Here is a 19,664-nt window from a genome sequence, read left to right on the forward strand (position 1 = left end):
GGCTCCCCGCTTCGTACCTCGATACTCAGCGCTGGAGATGTTCATTTGTAGAGATCCAGATGTATCTTCCTGCGTCTCAGGCTGATTCCGTGGATATTCCTGCTGGTCTGGTACCTATCCAGCTCAACTCAGGGGACCCGGCTGAAAAAGGGGTCCCCTACTCCTCCGCCATCTTAACCCATCCTCCACTCCAGTGTTTTTTTTTTTTAAACACAGTTTCAAGCTCATTGTAAAAAACCTTCCAGAACTGCTCCCCTCAAATCAACTGCTTCGAATGGATCTTTCCTTTAGAAAAAAAAAAAAAGTATCCTTCCTCCTGGTCCTTTTGTTTTTATTTATAAATACACACTAACACATAAAGCTGTTTCTGGTTTTAGTCTTAAATGAGATCATACTATACACAATGCTTTGCAGTTGTTTTTCACTTGCTACTTCTTTTCTTTTTTTTAAGATTTTATTTATGTATTTCAGATGGAGAGAGCATGAGTTGGGGCGGGGGCACAGAGGGAAAGGGAGAAGCAGACTCCCCGCAGGGCAGGGAGCCCGATGTGGGGCTCGATCCCAGAATCCCAAGATCCTTACCTGAGCTGAAGGCAGACGTGTAACTGCCTGAGCTACCCAGGCGCCCCTCACTATTTCATGGCCTTTTTCATATGCCTATATAGATAAATTGACAGGTATACATACACACACATGCTTTCTCTACATAGTACAGATATACCATCACCCACTTACTCATTCCTTTGATAGAAATTTGAGTTGAGTTTTCACTATTAGAAACAATGCTGTCTTGAAAAGCCTTCTATATAAATCTTGTGTACAGTGCAAGTCTATCTGTAGGATACATTTCCAGGAGTGGAACTGATGGGTCAGAGGAGATGCGTATTTACAATTTTGGAACTGTCTTGCGAATTTGCCTGATTTGCTAATTTACACTCCTACCAACAGTGTATGATGTATCCACCCTGAACTTTAGTCAAGACTGAACATTATTTTTATTTTTTGTCCAACTGATTGATGGTAAAAAGGCATCTCAATGCTTTGATAATCATTTCAAGTTTGTCCCCATCCATTTTCCTTCTTCTATTAACTGGTCATTCATAGTTCTTGCTCAAGGGTTTTTCTTATTCACTTTATGAGTTGAGGACAATTACCACTTTCTCTACTACCTATTGCAAATATTGCTCCCCATCTTTGACCTGCCTTTTAATTTTTAAATATATAAAGTTTTAGATTTTGAGGTGCTGAATCTCTCAATCTCTTACTTTATAGTTTCTGGGATTTACACTTCCCGAGGAAGCCTTCCCCATTCCATTAGCTTAAGAGCATTAGTCTCTGAAATCATTGCAGAAAATGATAACAATGGTACATGTAACGTGCGTACTGTTCTCCAGTATCCTCAAAAGTATCAAACTCTTAACTTTAAAAAAACTGACTGATATGAATGATCATTTCTCTGCATTTTCTAGTTATAATAAACAGTGAAGTATTTGGATTTTTTCTCCTCCAAATCATATTAGTAAACTAGAAAACCCAGTTTACATATCTGAATCCATTAGTATCAAGTGATCGCTCAGCTTTCCCATGAGAGGAAAGTATTTCAGATTAATTCTTCACAAATTGAAAAAACTCTTTGAAAGAGAGAGAGAAAGGAAGTGATGGTGAAGGTAAGAGAAGGCAACCTCAAGAAAGGTCCCAGAAGCATGTGTGAGCTGGCCCTTGTAGACTTGACAGGCTAACCACAAAGACTCAGGGTTGAGAATACATACCAAGTGAAGGACAGACCATGAGAAAAGGAAAGGAGGCAAGAAACCCAAGGTCATGTTCAAGACCCAAGGTCATGAGGTACTGTGTTCCTGATAGAGGCACAGTCCTGGATGGCCAATTGGCCACACTGTGGTTCTCTCTGAAGAGAACTACTTGCCTATAGGCCCCCTCAGGTAACATTCCCCCATCCTACTCAACCACCATTGTGGATGCGACAGGGAAGGACTTGAGCTGATGGCAGCCCAGTGATAGGACCGAGCCCAACAGTTCTACCCAAATATGAGATTTTGATAATTGTTCAGTTGGTAGTAGAGTCAGCCACTGAAAATTCGTACCGAGTGAAGCCATGAGGCAGCAGGGCCAGGAGTTCCGAGGGGGACCAAGACCCTCAAATGACAGTGATGGAGCTCACCCACTTCACCTCCCTGACCCTGGGTTCTTTCACTGTAAACTGAGTGGACCCTCCTCGTCTTCAAGAAGTTTTCCAGAAAGCTCTAAATTCTATATGTCTATGGTTCTGTGATTCAATGTTCATGGAACAGAACCTACTTAGAGTTCTTACATTTTCATTTTGCCCAGAGAAATTCTTGGCAATTGCTCAAGTCAAGCAAAGGGAACCAGAGTACACTTGAAATGATTAATGTGCCTACGGCAATTAAGTCAAAATATTTTTCTAATAATATTGAAACAGTTCATCTCACATTAACAAATACTTCTAGACCTTGTCTTGCTTAGCCCAGCTGTGGAAACATCCCTCACATCTTCTGGTTATAGGTGGAGAGTGTGCCAAACTACTAAGAATGAGATGCAGATAATCGGCACGTGCGTGTGCTGTGGCGACAGAAAGCTTCACCCTCTTGTGGACTCAACTATTCCTATCCTTACAGGGACACGATTCCATACCCTCTCACAAAAAATGATCCCCCTCCTACTCTGCCTGGCTTTTTTTTTTTTTTTAATGGGAGCAAGGTAAGAGAAGTGCTGGCCTAGTTTTTAAGATGAAACCACCATCTGTACTTTCAGATCAAACCACCATCTGTACTACCCTCTCTAAATCATTAACACTGTTATCTACCGCCTTCGAGACATCCCCACCCCACGCCTGCAAGTCACTCCCACTGCCAGGGATCTCCATCCCAGCTAGGGAGGGTGTGGGGGGAGAGGGGTGGGTGGGGGTTGCTCCAGATCCCAGTCAGGAGATGACTATAGCGTGTAGACCTGGCCTAGGACATTGCTATTTCCAGGAAATTCCTGAATTAGCTCACTGATTTCCTGGTCAGATCCCCCACTGGTATGATTCCAGGCCTTTTCTCTCATCCAGGCCTCCAATTTTGTCTCTCTCTTTTCTCCCTCTAAGCAGATGGCCTTGCCCCTAATTCACTGGGAAGGTGGTAGGAGTTGCCATCTTGTCTCCAATACCCAACTATATACACGAATCCATTCTTTGGCTAGAAATTCTAGCTGTTCCTCTCTAATCTACACCCACACACAGATCTTATCTAGGTCTAAAGAGGCCTAATTCTAAGCCAAATGGACCCATATGTCCCCTCATTCCTGCCCACCCAACCCAACCCCACACTAACTTCCTCTCATCTATCAAGGGACCACTGATCTTCCAACCACTAAGGCTCCAACCCCAATGGGCCATCTCTGATGTTCTCTTCCTCTTTATCCTCCAAACCTCTTTTGTTCCCCAAGTCCTGCTGACTGAGTTCTTCTTTCATCACCTCATACCTCAACATTTCTTTCTAGTTTCATCCCTCATCCCCAGCCTCCAGCCTACGTAGCATTCTGCAGCCAGGCTAGCCTTCTTTAAACACTACTCTCATCATATCCCTCTTTTGCTCAAAAACCTATCTTTTGTTTCATCTAATCTCTTTGGCTTTTAGGGTCCAACATAACCTGGGCCCCTCTATCTACTCAACCTTATTTTCTTTTTTTATTTAAATGATTTTTTTATTATATTATGTTAATCACCATACAGTACATCCCTGGATTCCGATGTAAAGTTCGATGCTTCATTAGTTGCGTATAACACCCAGTGCACCATGCAATACGTGCCCTCCTTACTACCCATCACCAGTCTATCCCATTCCCCCACCCCCCTCCCCTCTGAAGTCTTCAGTTTGTTTCTCATAGTCCATAGTCTCTCATGTTTCATTCCCCCTTCTGATTACCCCCCTTTTCTTTATCCCTTTCTTCCCCTACCGATCATCCTAGTTCTTATGTTCCATAGATGAGAGAAATCATATGATAATTGTCTTTCTCTGCTTGACTTATTTCACTTAGCATTATCTCCTCCAGTGCCGTCCATGTTGCAGCAAATGTTGAGAATTCGTTCTTTCTGATAGCTGAGTAATATTCCATTGTATATATGGACCACAGCTTCTTAATCCAGTCATCTGTTGAAGGGCATCTCGGCTCCTTCCATGATTTGGCTATTGTGGACAATGCAGCTATGAACATTGGGGTGCATATGGCCCTTCTCTTTACTACGTCTGTATCTTTGGGGTAAACACCCAGTAGTGCAATGGCTGGGTCATAGGGTAGTTCAATTTTTAACTTTTTAAGGGACCTCCACACTGTTTTCCAGAGTGGCTGTACCAACTTGCATTCCCACCAACAATGTAGGAGGGATCCCCTTTCTCCACATCCTCTCCAACAATTGTTGTTTCTTGCCTTGTCTATCTTTGCCATTCTAACTGGCGTAAGGTGGTATCTCAGTGTGGTTTTGATTTGAATTTCCCTGATGGCTAATGATTTTGAACATTTTTTCATGTGTCTGTTAGCCATTTGTATGTCTTCATTGGAAAAGTGTCTGTTCATATCTTCTGCCCATTTTATGATTTGTTTATTTGTTTCTCGTGTATTGAGTTTGAGAAGTTCTTTGTAGATCTTGGATACCAGTCCTTTATCTGTGGTGTCCTTTGCAAATATATTCTCCCATTCCGTGGGCTGTCTCTTAGTTTTTTTGACTGTTTCCTTGGCTGTGCAGAAGCTCTTTATCCTGATAAAGTCCCATAAGTTCATTTTATCTTTTATTTCTCTTGCCTTTGGAGATGTGTCGTGAAAAAGGTTGCTCTGGCCGATGTCATAGAAGTTGTTGCCTATGTTCTCCTCTAGAATTTTGATGGATTCCTGTCTCACATTGAGGTCTTTCATCCATTTGGAGTTTATTTTTGTGTATGGTGTGAGAGAGTGGTCAAGTTTCATTCTTTTGCATGTAGCTGTCCAATTTTCCCAGCACCATTTATTGAAGAGACTGTCTTTTTTCCACCGGATGTTTTTTCCTGCTTTATCAAAGATTAGTTGCCCAAAGAGCCGAGGGTCCATTTCTGGGTTCTCTATTCTGTTCCATTGGTCGATGTGTCTGTTTTTGTGCCAGTACCATGCTGTCTTTGTGATCACAGCTTTGTAGTACAGCTCGAAATCCGGCATTGTGATGCCCCCAGCTTTGTTTTTCCTTTTCAACAGTTCCTTGGAGATTCGGGGCCTTTTCTGGTTCCATACAAATTTAAGGACTATTTGTTCCAGTTCTTTGAAAAATGTCCTCGGTATTTTGATCGGGATAGCATTGAAAGTGTAGATTGCTCTGGGTAGTATGGACATTTTAACTATGTTAATTCTTCCAATCCATGAGCATGGAATATTTTTCCATCTTTTTATGTCTTCCTCAATATCTTTCAAAAGTGATCTATAGTTTCTAGCATATAGGTCCTTTACGTCTCTGGTTAAGTTAATTCCAAGGTAACGCATGGTTTTTGGTGTTATTGTAAATGGGATGGATTCCCTAATTTCTCTTTCTTCAGTCTCGTTATTCGTGTATAGAAATGCAACTGATTTCTGGGCATTGATTTTGTATCCTGCCACCTTACTGAATTGTTCTATAACTTCTAATAGTTTGGGAGTGGATTCCTTTGGGTTTTCCATATAGAGTATCATGTCATCTGCAAAGAGAGACAGTTTGACTTCTTCTTTGCCGATTTGGATACCTTTGATCCCTTTTTGTCTTCTGATTGCTGTTGCAAGGACTTCTAGTACTATGTTGAATAATAGTGGCGAGAGTGGGCATCCTTGTCGTGTTCCTGATCTTAAGGGAAAGGCTTCCAGCTTTTCCCCATTGAGAATAATGCTTGCAGTAGGCTTTTCATAGATGGCTTTTATGAGATTGAGAAATGTACCCTCTATTCCTACACTCTGAAGGGTTTTAATCAGGAAAGGATGCTGTATTTTGTCAAATGCTTTTTCTGCATCAATTGAGAGGATCATATGGTTCTTGAGTCTTTTCTTGTTGATATGATGTATCACATTGATTGATTTGCGAGTGTTGAACCATGCTTGCATCCCAGGTATGAATCCCACTTGGTCATGATGGATAATCCTTTTAATGTACTGTTGGATTCTATTAGCAAGGATCTTGTTGAGGATTTTGGCATCCATATTCATTAGAGAAATCGGTCTGTAATTCTCCTTTTTGAGGGGGTCTTTGCCTGGTTTGGGGATCAAGGTAATATTAGCCTCATAGAATGAGTTTGGTAGCTTTCCTTCTGTTTCTATTTTTTGAAATAGCTTTAGGAGAATAGGTATTATTTCTTCTTTGAATGTTTGGTAGAATTCCCCAGGAAAACCGTCTGGGCCTGGAGTTTTATTATTTGGAAGGTTGTTTATCACTGACTCAATTTCTTCATAGTTAATTGGCCTATTTAAGAAATCTATTTCTTCCTGTTTCAGTCTTGGTAGTTTATAGGTTTCCAGGAAGGCCTCCATCTCTTCCAGATTGTTTAGTTTTTTGGCATATAGCTGTTGATAAAAGTTTCTAATAATCCTTGCAATTTCAATGGTGCTGGTCGTGACCTCTCCCTTTTCAGTCATAATTTTAATAATCTCAGTCCTTTCTCTTTGTTTTTGGACAAGTTTTGCCAGTGGTCTATCAATTTTATGGATTCTCTCAAAGAACCAGCTTCTAGTCCTGTTGATCTGCTCTACTGTGGTTCTGGTCTCTAATTCATTGATTTCTGCTCTAATCTTGGTCAACTCCTTCCTTGTCAGTGGGTTAGGCCTGTCCCTCTGTTGCTGTTCCAGTTTCTTGAGGTGAGAATATAGAAACTGCATTTTAGATTTTTCTATTCTTTTGAGTGAGGCTTGGATGGCTATGTATTTCCCCCTTAGGACTGCCTTTGCAGTATCCCATAGGTTTTGGACCGTTGTGTATTCATTCTCGTTGGTCTCCATAAATTGTTTAATTTGTTTTTTGATTTCCTGGTTTATCGAGTCATTCTTGAGCAGGATGGTTCTTAGCCTCCAAGTGTTTGAGTTTCTTCCAGGTTTTTCCTTGTGGTTGAGTTCCAATTTCAGAGCGTTGTGGTCTGAGAATATGCAGGGGATAATTTCAATCTTTTGGTATTGGCTGAGACCTGTTTTGTGTCCCAGAGCATGATCTATTCTTGAGAATGTTCCATGGGCATTTGAATAGAATGAGTATTCTTTGGTTCTGGGGTGTAGTGTTCTATATATATCTATGAGGTCCAACTCGTCGAGTATGGCATTCAAAGCCTTTGATTCTTTGCTTAGTTTTTGCCAGGGTGTTCTGTCTATTTCTGATAGTGGGGTGTTGAGGTCCCCTACTATTACTGTGTTCTTATCTATATGTCTCTTTATTTTGGTTAAGAGTTGGCTTGTGTATCTTGCTGCTCCCCTGTTGGGGGCATATATATTAATAATTGTCATATCCACTTGTTGAATACTTCCTTTAAGAATAATATAGTGCCCTTCTGTATCTCTCTCTATGGCCTCTAGTTTAAAATCCAGTCTATCTGATATGAGAATTGCTACTCCAGCTTTCTTTTGAGGTCCATTTGCGTGGAAGATGGTACTCCATCCCCTTACTCTAAGTCTGAATGCATCTTTGGGTTCAAAATGAGTCTCTTGTAGACAGCAAATGGATGGGTCATGTCTTTTTATCCAATCTGCAACCCTGTGGCGTTTTATGGGAGAGTTTAAGCCATTTAGATTGATAGAGATTATTGACAGATATGATTTTAATGATGCCATTTCTCTTTAAAGTCTTTGTATCGGTTGTGACTTGCTGCTCTGTATCACTCTTGGGGCCTTTTTACCTTTATAGAGCCCCCCTTAATATCTCCTGTAGGGCTGGTTTCGTGGTTACGAAATTGGTTAATGATTGGCGATTTTGGAACGTCTTTATTTCTCCATCAATTCTGAATGACAGCTTTGCTGGATAAAGGATCCTTGGCTGCATGTTTTTCTCTGAAAGAGCTTTAAAAATGCCCCCCCAAGCCTTTCTCTCATTCCAGGTCTCTGTAGACAGGTCTGACGTAATCCTGATACCTTTGCCTTGGTACGTGAGAAATTTCTTTGCCCTGGCCGCTTTCAATACTGTATCCTTGGATCTAATATTTGCGAATTGCACTATGACATGCCGTGGCGTAGGTTTGTCCTGGTTGAGCTTGGATGGGGTCCTCTCTGCCTCTTGGACACGAATGCTTGTTTCCCTTGCTAGATTAGGGAAGTTTTCAGCTACAATTTGTTCAAATATCTCTTCTAGACCTCTGTTTTTCTCCACCCCTTCAGGGATGCCGATGATTCTGACATTGGATCGTTTCATAGAGTCAGTAATCTCCCGTAATCTACATTCGTGGGCGTGGATTTTTTTAAGACCAGCTTCTATTTTCGTTTTTTCTTCTACTAACCCATCCTCCAATTCGCTAACGCGTTCCTCTGCCTCGGTGACCCTGGCCGTCAGAGCCTCTAGTTTTGACTGTATTTGGCCCACTGAGTTTTTAATTTCTGTCAGATTCGCTCTCATTTCTGCCCTTAGGGATTCTATATTCTCAGCAACGCTTTCTCTGATGCTTTTTTCAAGTTTACTCATCATCTTGACCATTGTTGCTCTGAATTCCATTTCTGATAATTGGGATACATCCATATGTATTAATTCTGTGGCCGAGGCCAATTCTGTGGCAGAGGCCACAGACTCATTATCTTTTCTTTGCTGGGGGGGACTTCTCCTTCTCGTCATTCTGATGAAGAGAGATTGCAGGGTTGTCCAGAGCCCAAGTGTTGACTGGGACCCAGGCCGTGCGCCCTTGTTTTATAGAGATCTTAGGGATGTGGGCTTCTTCCTTAAAGAGTTTATTTATTTATTTGAGAGAGAGAGAGACAGTCAGCAAGAAAGGGAACCCAAGCAGAGGAGTGGGAGAGGAAGAAGCAGGTTCCCGGTGGAGAAGCCCGATGAAGGACTCCTTACGGAGCGTTGTGATCACACCCTAATCCGAAGACAGGTGCTTGGTGACTGCGCCACTCAGGCGCTCCGGGTTGTGGGCTTCTTGATTTTTCAGCCTGCCTTCTGGGGGAGGGGCCTGCCTGCCGGTACTCAGAAAACCCTGTTTGGGTAGAGTCTCTGTGTCCCTTGCGAGGGGGGATGGGGATGGGCACCCTGTGAGCCGGTATTTCCGGGCTTTTGTTCTCTGGCGGCTTTCCCTGGCGGTTTGCTATGCCTCTTCTGAGAGAGCAGCAGCGGCTGAAATTCAGCCTCTGTCTCAGAACAGAGGGATCGCGGATCGTTCTCCACTGATGTTCTGGCCACTTTAACTCTGTTTCTGTTGGTGCTGCTCAACCCTGCAGCATCCCGGGCTGTGCGCCCCACACCCGGCGTCCCAGCCCTCACTTCCAGGGCCGGCACGTCTCTGTCCTTTGTGTTTCCAACCCCGCCAGCCGCCAGCCGCCCCGCGCGGGCTCCCGGAGCTCCCCGTCTCAGTCTGGTGTCTCACGGGTGCTGACCGCGAGTCCGCCTGCTCCCCCGTGCAGGTGGCCCTCCAGCCGCCAGCCGCCCCGCGGACGCTCCCGGAGCTCCCGGTCTCAGCCTCGATCCAGTGAGCACACCGGAGCTCCGGAGCTCCGTGAGATGCTTGGTGGTGCACGCTCCCGGCTCACGGACTCAGTCTGCCGTTTCCAGAGTGCGGGTCCGCGGTCCGCCCGCTCCCCGGTGCAGGTGGCCCGCCAGCCGCCCTGCGCGCGCGCTCCTGGAGCTCGCGTTCTAAGTCTGTTGTCTCGCGGGTGCCGTCCGCGAGTCCGCCTGCTCCCCCGTGCAGGTGGCCCGCCAACCGCCAGCCGTCCCGCGTGCGCTCCCGGAGCTCCCTTCTCAGCCTGCTGTCTCAAGCGTGCGGGTCCGCGGTCTGTCCGCTCCCCCGTGCAGGTGGCTACCGCTTCCTGGCGCCTTGACACGGCGGCTCCCTCCCCCTTCTGTTTAGCTTCCGATATCTGTGCGCGGTTTTACGGATCCCCGCTTCGTACCTCAATACTCAGCGCTGGAGATGTTCATTTGTAGAGATCCAGATGTATCTTCCTGCATCTCAGGCTGATTCCGTGGATGTTCNGGATGTTCCTGCTGGTCTGGTACCTATCCAGCTCAACTCAGGGGACCGGCTGAAAAAGGGGTCCCCTACTCCTCCGCCATCTTAACCTCCCTCCAAGTCTGTGCTTTTAGATAGCTGTTTACATCACCAGCCTATTACGAAAGGATATAACTCAGGAACAGCCAGCTGGAAAAGACGGGTAGGATCAGGTGTAGGGGAAAGGACACGGAGCTTTTGTGGTTTCTCCTGGTGCTCCTGTCTCCCCAGATCTCTACATGTTCACCAACCCAGACACCCTCCAAACCCAGGTCTCGTGGAGGCTTTGTTACTTAAGCAAGACTGATTACATCATTAGCCAGCAGCAACTCTCAACCTTATTTTCAATTACTCTCCAACGTGTTCCCAACACTCTGGTTGGGTCTGATGAGCCACTGGCTCATGTGAAAACCATCCTCCTTTCCACCTCCGTTCATGCAGCTCCCTGTATTGGAAATGCCTTCCTTCTCACGTTTGCCTCATCAAGTGTAATACCCTCCATGAAGCTAGCGATGCTTGAACCGAACCCCAGGCCTTCCTCCTAAACAACTCTGGCCTCTCAGCTGACCTCCTACAATGTTTATGCCACACAAGTAATCATAGAAAGTGAGCTCTCACCCAAGAGTAGGCTGAGTCTCAAAAGTTCATCACTAAGTCAATTATTTGAAATTCAAAATCCATTTATCCTGAAGGAAAATACATGGGAAATAGGTTCCTAGGCCCACAAATCTTATGCAATCCACAATGTCACTGTGCTACAAATGTACCTTTCCAACCACACAAGACATAACTCAAAACAAAACCACATTCTGAATTCAGATAATGCCAGGACTCTAGAAGAACTAGGACCCCCTGTCCACACTCCTGAAAAAGACAATTCTAGAGAATAGGAAGCCAAATGCCCAGGGTGTAAACTCAGATACTTCTCATCCATCTGCCCCAATCAGACTTCTAGGGTCTGAACTCCAAGTTCCAACCAAGCCCAAGGACATGAGTCTGTTTTAACTCATGTGTAAAATTTTCTCATTCAATAGAAGCAAGACCCTGGAAAAATAGAGGAATTGGACCTGCCCGTCCCCAGACACATAGGGACCAGGCGGCAGTTAGAGGAAATGCTTCTTTTTGGGACCCCACCCCTCAGCAGCAGCAGAACACCTTCGATGACTTCCAAGCATCTCCACCAAGCATCTCCATGGCAAAAGGCATCAGGGGAGAACATGGGAACATTTTCAGTTTGTCCAGAGGATAGAGCAGGGCACACAGATAACTTCTAATTAGGAACTTGGTGGCCACTCGTCAGTGGGGATTAGGTTCTAAGGTCAGGGCAAAAAGCTACCAATAGCCAAGATTACCCCACAAAGTACTATATAAATGCTTCAGGTGACCTCACTCAGTCATTGTTGTGCCCAGTCGAGTTTGAGAAATGCCAAGGCCGACTACGGGATGGAACGAAAGAAAAGCCTGACTGTGGACTGGCTGTTCACCCCACGCTGCCCCAAGGAAGACGAACAAAGCTCTGAGGCCAATAGGGGGTTCCTGGGGCTCCTGCTCGCCTGCAGCATGTGCTCCATCCTATTTTAATATCCAGCCTCTGTGACTTTCATGCAGTAATAGATGAGTTTGTTGCGAGGAGGAAGGTGGAAGATGGTAGGTGGTGAGTTTTCTGAAGTCAGAGAAACCTGGTTAAGAATTCAAACGCTGGTGTTAAGCTAACCCAGCTTCAGATCCCAGCTGCGCTGCTGACCAGCGTGTGACTCAGGACAAATCATCGCCCAAGGCCTCTTTCTTCTCATTATACAAATAAAATAGAAGCAACAGTGCCCACCTCAGAAGGGTTGCTGGGAAACGGAAGAAACAACATTTGGCACACATAAATTATTATTATCAGCATCCACAGCAGGCGCGAGCACATCTTTTTTATCCACGTGGAGAGCACCAGAGTTGACCCCACCCGGCCATGTTCTGAAGGATCAACTTGTCCTCGGCCTCTCTAACCACCCGAACTAGACTGTCTGGACTGTCTGACTTCAGGTTTAGTTCAGGCAGCTGTGACCGTTAAGAATTACAAACAGAGGGGCAAAGCAGAAATATGGAAAGGTCTATACATTGTAGCACAACATGAAAAAAGCAGAACTTGGGAGGGTGTGCATGAAAAAAAAGAAAGTACAGCCAACGGGGTCCTCGGAGGCTACAGAGACTAAAGATTAATAGTTGGTGCTTTACTGTGAGTTGTCTTTTTTACTTTTACTAAGAAGATGGTTAAAAGGATCACTTTTAAGGGGCTCCTGGGTGGCTCAGTCGTTAAGCGTCTGCCTTCGGCTCAGGTCATGATCCCAGGGTCCTGGAATAGAGCCCCGTGTCAGGCTCTCTGCTCAGCGGGAAGCCTGCTTCTCCCTCTCCCTCTGCTTGTGTTCCCTCTCTTGCTGTGTCTGTCTCTGTCGAATAAATAAAATCTTTAAAAAAAAAAAAAAAGGATCACTTTTAAAATGAAGGCACTGGGGGCACCTTGGGTGGCTCAGTCAGTTAGGCATCTGACTCTTGATTTCGGCTCAAGGTCGTGGTCTCAGGGTTGTGGGACCAAGCCCAGCATCAGGCACTTCACTCAGCAGGGAGTCTGCTGGAGATTCTCGCCCCCTCTCCCTCTGCCTGTCCCGTCCCCACTGTGTGCACGCGAGCTCTCTCTCTCTCTCAAAAATCTTTAAAATAAAATAAAATAAAATAAATAAAGACACCGAAGGAGATCCACAGTTCCACCTCTTTTTTTCTGTCCCTTCCCCACTTTGGCCACATGTTTTTACCAGATTCTAACAAACGATGTTTAATAGTAATTGGTTAATTCTGTTTACTATTTTTGCATTTCACTGCTGATCCAAATTTTAACCAATAATCCACATTTATAAAGTGTTTTAATTTTTTTTTAAAGATTTTATTTATTTATTTGACAGAGATAGAGACAGCCAGCGAGAGAGGGAACACAAGCAGGGGGAGTGGGAGAGGAAGAAGCAGGCTCATATAGGAGGAGCCTGATATGGGGCTCGATCCTATAATGCTGGGATCACGCCCTGAGCTGAAGGCAGACGCTTAACCGCTGTGCCACCCAGGCGCCCCATAAAGTGTTTTAATTTTTTAAATTTATTTGAGAGAGAGCGAGAGCATGTGTGCATGCACGTGTGAGAAAGAGCAAGTGCGCACGAGCAGGGGGAAGGGGCAGAGGGAGAGGGAGAAGCAGACTTCCCACTGAGCAGGAAGCCAGACACAGAACTTGATCCCAGGACCCTGGGATCATGACCTGAGCTGAAGGAAGACGGTTAACCAACTGAGCTACCTAGGCGCCCTATAAAGGGTTTTAAATAACATTATGAAATCAAATCACTGCCACAGGTGTAATGATGATAAACATTGCTAAGTAAGCAAGAAACAATCAGTTGCTTAACTTTGATAGTCAAGGTCAACTTCATTCTAAAGGCAGTAAGAACATTCAGTTTGGGGAATGAGACCTGATACCAGCTCTAATAGCAATGTCTAGAGTTAGACCAATCCTGTCTCAGAAGTTCTTATGTAATCCACAGCCAATCAGAACTTGGAATCAGCATGAAACCATACAGACTTGGAATTCCAAACAGAAGAAAAGAAACTTGATAATTTGGGTAGCTTTTGTGTCCTTATCTTGGGTAAATGCATAGTTTCTATTAAGCCTTTTGAAATACTGAAAATGGCCCCCTGGCTCCCATGGGTTCCTTTCCAGATGTCTGGCTGGAACCACCAGCGTAGATCAGCTCCACCCGGCAGACTGTGGTGGGACAGCTGATCAGCCCGCTCTGAGCACTTTCTTATCCCTAGTAATCAAAGGGCAGACATTTTGGGATTGGGAGGAGGGGAGGTGTACCAGAAAATCCTAGGAAATGTATTCATGCAAACAACACAGCCACCCCTCCCCATCTCAGGACCTGTCACAATTGAGAAGGTAGATTAGAAGACAAATAATTTGAAAAAAATTCCCCAGTAATCACAGCCTATGTAAAGTGCACCCACATGCCCCAATACCTACCATGGAATTGAAACTCACCAGTCGAAATCAACTTGGAATATCAGGAACGCAGTATACTTACTTAGTAACTTACACACACACACACACACACACACACACACAGAAAAGGTGATGAAATCATGAAATCACCAGGAACTCAGCTGGTGATACAGTATCAGCTATTCCTTGGCACCAATAACTCGTTAATCCAGTCTACATCTACATTAGAAGGCACTACCTTTGAGGCAACTCCTTTGTAAGAGGTGACTGCTCTGTACCTACATTAAAAAGGGGGGGCAGGCCTGCCTCCATCAAGGTTAGCCAGTGAACTATTTCAGATATTTCAAATGAAGAATCGGAGGTGGGCCACTTCTTCCACAGGCACAGGACACAACTGGACTGAACTCTGCTCTTGATCTTTGATACACTTGACTGCACTGTTTGCCCCTTGAGTTGTGGCCTCATCTCCTGGGACTGGTCTTATCCCCCCAAACTCAGACCCTAGGTATAGAGTTGACCCCAGCCAGGGCCTCCACAGCTGCCCATTCCTGAAGGTCTGGTTCATCACTGTCTCAAGGTCCAAAGCAGGACAGAAGGCAGAAATGAAGGGCAAGTGAAATAAACTAACTTGGATGTACAAAGTAACATGAGAAAAAGCCGTTTCTTGACAGAACGGGGAAAATATGCACAAGGAGCATTTCATAACCAGAAATACGAGTACACAGCTTGGAACCACACTGCCTAATCTAATTCTGGAGGCACTATAGGGCCTGGGCCTCCATGTGACGTTTCAAAGAAGCGAACGCTGTAAAGTTGTGACCCTGATGTTCTTCTTTTTTTTTTTTTTTTTTTTAAAGATTTTATCCATTTATTTGACAGAGATAGAGACAGCCAGCGAGAGAGGGAACACAAGCAGGGGGAGTGGGAGAGGAAGAAGCAGGCTCACAGCAGAGCAGCCTGACGTGGGGCTCGATCCCACAACGCCGGGATCACGCCCTGAGCCGAAGGCAGACACCCAACCGCTGTGCCACCCAGGCGCCCCGATGTTCTTCTGTTCATAGGCCCGGCAACTGCCTAACAGCAGCGTCCCGCCCTTTCCAGATGATAAGTGCTGAGTCTGTTGTTGGGTTTTGTCTTCCAGCTCATGTGGGTCCTCAGAGAGTACTCTCTGCCAAAGCAAAATGCCAAAACAGGAGCAGAATTTTCTGGCTATCCATGTGTAACTAAGGACACCATAAAATCCCGCAGAGATAGCTCAACACCCAAAAGCATAGCCCGGGACAGCTGAGGCTAACTGGGAAGAGCCCCAGCTCGGGAGCTGCCTCACTGGGACTGCAGTTTCTGATGTGTCAAATGAGGGTCGTGATGGTAAAAACCCACCCCTCCAATTGCTGGGAGAAAGAATAAATGGGACAGCACTTCATAAACTGTGAAGTTATGGGCACCGACAGCATAGAAATGTTATGATTAACCACAATGCTCTCTCCCTGTGGAAAGGATGGAGTAAAGTACACCAAGGGAATATTATTACTTGTTCTCAAAAGACCCTGTTTGGCAGTTATTCTATTTAAATAAAGATATATCATGGTCATCTTCAGAAGATACAACGGGTTCTTTTTTTTCCTCCAAAAACTTTATGACAGCCATTTAAATTTCCATGATAAAGAACACCATTTATGTACTGAGCAGTACGTGCTCAGTCACCAAAAGCAAAGGGAATTATTTCTCAGAGGAAAGGAGGGCCGAGGCCCATGGAGATCCAAGTCAGACACGACCTGGACTTGTGAGGGTGTGTCAGAGGGATTCTGAGCTGATAACTTTTACACAGGCGAGGCCTCAGGGCCTTATCAACAAGATCTCATGGACGCCTAATGACTTGGTGAGGTAGGAACTGTTACTATTCCCACATTTTGCAGATGAGGAAAAAGGATGAAAGTGGTTTGGGCAACTTACCAACGCGACAAAACTGCTGACTAGCAGAGCTAGGGCTCACGCTGCAAGGCCGTGCTCTACACCCCTACTAACTGCCTCATGCAGGTATTTTCAAGGACAAATCAATCCATGGTCAACAGAAGCTCTCTACAGGTGCTCTGTGCCTCAAGAAAGACTTCCATCCATTCAACATTTACTGAGCACTGGCTGCATGCCAAGCCCATCGCTGAAAGACAAAGACCTTCACTCTGTCCATCTAGGGGGAGCATCAGTTCCAGGGTGGACCCTGAGTCTAAAGACAACTCAGGGAAGCAATGAAAAGTACTTTTTAAAAAGTCCCAGTAATTCACAGAATGGGCTATAAAATGCTTTATTCTTCGCTCTATTGTTACAGGCCTCTGAAAGCCTGCTTGGGATAATAATCAACCTATTAAGGAAATATGTTCCACGTTGGGAAGACTTTCTTATAGTAAACCACAGTTAACGGCAAAAAGCAATCCAGCAGGCCCGCAGCAGCCCTCAGCACCACCTGTTCTACCCACCCCCCTACTTCATCGCTGAATGTAAGTAAATGTTCTATTGCATGTACGAAAATCTTAAGAAAACCCTAAAAATACTGCACATCCCTTTTTGTGCGCTATGGGAACATATTTCCATGTTAGGGAAGTTGGTCACAATTAGCTGGGACTTCACCGAGACAGTGAGAGGTGGCATCAGATGAGGCGGTTGTTTGTAGCAAATGTTCACCCACATTACTGATTACCTGGTGACTTCATTGATGTCTCTGTCTTCCCTTTTATAGTAGCCATCCCAGGCAGTTGCTACCACAGATTTTCCCTGTGTAAACCACTCCACGAAATGTTCATCTAAATGTCTCAAGGTACTACCATACGGAAACCGACTTCAAAAACAACACCTGAAGACAAGCTCATTTTCCTCTCAATTTATTATGTATATAAAAGAAGCATTTGGAGTTGATCGTAGATCTAAGGCTCTCTTGATTTCACAGTTTATGCACTGGTACAGGTCTGTTTGCACAAACATTTTAATCTCAGCCAAACCTTTCTAGCTGGACATGTGGAATTTAAGCTCTGAGAGCAGAGACATGTTTTTGCATTTAGTACTTGCCATTTGCATCTTGCCTTACAATGCACAAAGCAGCACAGTATTAGGATAGCCCTCAGGGAACTTAGAGAAGGACAGGGGGCCGAGACCATCAAATAATCAATGCAAGAGCTATGAAGGAACATGAAGGGTGCCAAGAGAGTACAGCCAGTGGGGAGACCCAATCAGTTTGAAGATCGGTCACGGAGGGGTCCCTGGAGCAAGTGGGAATTGGGCTGACATTTCAAGGATGAGGCAGAGTTGGCTAGGATGGTAGTGTGGGCAGTCCACAAGGGAGAATGGCATGAGCAAGGGACCTGAGGTAGGAGCACAGCCTAATGGAGGAGTCCAAAGAAGGACCCTTGAATGTGGGTATAGTGTACACAGCATGAGACTGGAAAGGTGGGCAGGGACCAGGTCATGCAGGACTTTGAAGGCCACACTGAGGAACTGGTTATATTCCAAGAGTAATTAGGAACAACTGAAGGGTTATTGTATGTGGTCTAGAGGTAGTATGCAGGTGGTCAGATGGATATCCTGAAAAACTTACTCTCGGTACAGTGTGAAAGCACACTGGAAAGGGCCAAGAAGGGACTCAGAATGGTCAGTTATGCTCTTACATTTTAGGTGAGCGGTGACAGTAGCCTGGACAAGGGAGGTAGCTGTGAAAATGAAAGAAGGGGACTGAGAGAGAGAAGGTGAAATGCATGGGACTTGGTGGGTGGGATAGGGAATGAGGAAGAAGGTGCTTTTAAGGACAAGCCTTAGGCTTTAGCTTTACAAGACAGTGGTCAGTGATCCCATTTATCAAGTCTGGGAAAAAGAGGAAGATCAGTTTAGGGGGGATGTAGTAGGTTCAGTTTGGGACATCTTAAGAGTCTGACACTTGGTGGCCTCCAAGGGTGGATGCCAGGTGTTGGAAATTCTGATTCAATAACTGATACTATTACACATCCACCAGGAAGGGAGACAAATGGTTCCTTACAAATAATGGAAAACCAGGGGCACCTGGGTGGCTCAGTCAGGTAAGCATCCAGCTCTTGATTTCAGCTCAAGTCATGATCTCAGCATTCTAGGATTGAGCCCTCTGTCAGTCTCTGTGCTCAGTGGGGAGTCTGCTTGAGGATTCTCTTTCTCTCCCTCTCCCTCTGCCCCTCCTCCCACTCCCACACATGCACTCCCCCTCTCTCTCCCCACTCTCTAAAATAAAATCTTTAAAAAATTAAAAATTTTAAAAATTTAAAAAAACTAAGAGTAGAGAGAGAATTTGTTGGATGACAAAGTATTTTCTTGAAGTCATGAACCTCTAACAATACTGTGCAAGTAACATATGCAATAAAACCATTTCAGAAACGTCTGCCTACATTCAATTTTTTTGGAACATCTTTCAAGAGAAAATTTTTTTTAAAGATTTTATTTATTTATTTGACAGAGAGACACAGCCAGCGAGAGAGGGAACACAAGCAGGGGGAGTGGGAGAGGAAGAAGCAGGCTTCCAGCAAAAGAGCCTGATGCGGGGCTCGATCCCAGAACGCCAGGATCACGCCCTGAGCCAAAGGCAGACACCTAATGACTGAGCCACCCAGGCGCCCCCATCTTTCAAGAGAAATTTAATGCCATCTACTATTCTATACACACACACACACACACACACAAATTCTTCAACTTCTGGGACCCTAATTTAAACCAGGCAGCAAACAAGAAACTTCAAACTGGAGCAGGAAAAATAACTGTTTCCTAAAATGAGGAGAAAGGTGGGGGGATCTTGGCATCACCCTGGCAGCTCTCTTGGCATGCATGAATTCATTTGAAGTTCTGAGTTACAGAGCACAACTCTGATTGAAGATTTAAGTCCCAGCTACATCGAGACATTCCTCATTCCATCTTCTTGCCCTAAGAGGCAGGAACTGTGTTTTCATTTCAAATGAGGAATAGGAGACAGAGAAGTTGAGAGACTTGCCTCAGGCATCACTGCCAGTAAGGGCAGAAATGCAAAGCAAACGGTCAGGGCAACTCCCTTTAGCGATGCCCAACACCACAGGGAAAACAAAGCAGCAGCTATTTCCTTGATGTCAATCCTCTGCTGTAGAAGTCAAACACTGGGGTATTTATTTCAGAAGGTGTTTCCTGTGATCACCTGTCAATTTCATCCTTAGCCTCAAGATAATCTTAATTTTTAAAAAGTTTTGTCGATTCAATCCACTCTGCTTTAGCTTCCAAAAAGGGTTTTGCCTGGTTAGACATGTAAATCACACCCAAAAAAGCTTTACAAGTTTTAGTTATGATTGCTCATAACACTGGGATCCAAATGTAAACTCCAATCTGGAAAAAACAAATATCTGTTTTTCATCAAATGTCTACTACATGTTTCCATCCAAAATCCACTGAAACTATGGTGAATAAGCTGCCTCTAACTTACAGAA

At 44.8% G+C, this 19,664-nt stretch overlaps 1 protein-coding gene and 1 long non-coding RNA gene across 7 annotated transcripts in view; one reads left to right on the forward strand and one right to left on the reverse strand.

The window, feature by feature from the left end:
• The window catches only part of LOC117795612, a 41,719-nt gene extending 25,065 nt beyond the window's left edge, over positions 1 to 16,654 (forward strand). The window contains exon 3 of the long non-coding RNA XR_004619687.1: positions 16,532 to 16,654. This is a non-coding gene — a long non-coding RNA (uncharacterized LOC117795612). The remainder of the gene's footprint in view (positions 1 to 16,531) is intronic.
• Positions 1 to 19,664, reverse strand: part of TEX2 (testis expressed 2) — a 114,275-nt gene that overhangs the window by 74,956 nt on the left and 19,655 nt on the right. The gene's annotated exons all lie outside the window — the stretch shown is intronic.

Source organism: Ailuropoda melanoleuca, chromosome 13, assembly GCF_002007445.2.
Source record: "Ailuropoda melanoleuca isolate Jingjing chromosome 13, ASM200744v2, whole genome shotgun sequence".
Classification (NCBI taxonomy): domain Eukaryota; kingdom Metazoa; phylum Chordata; class Mammalia; order Carnivora; family Ursidae; genus Ailuropoda; species Ailuropoda melanoleuca.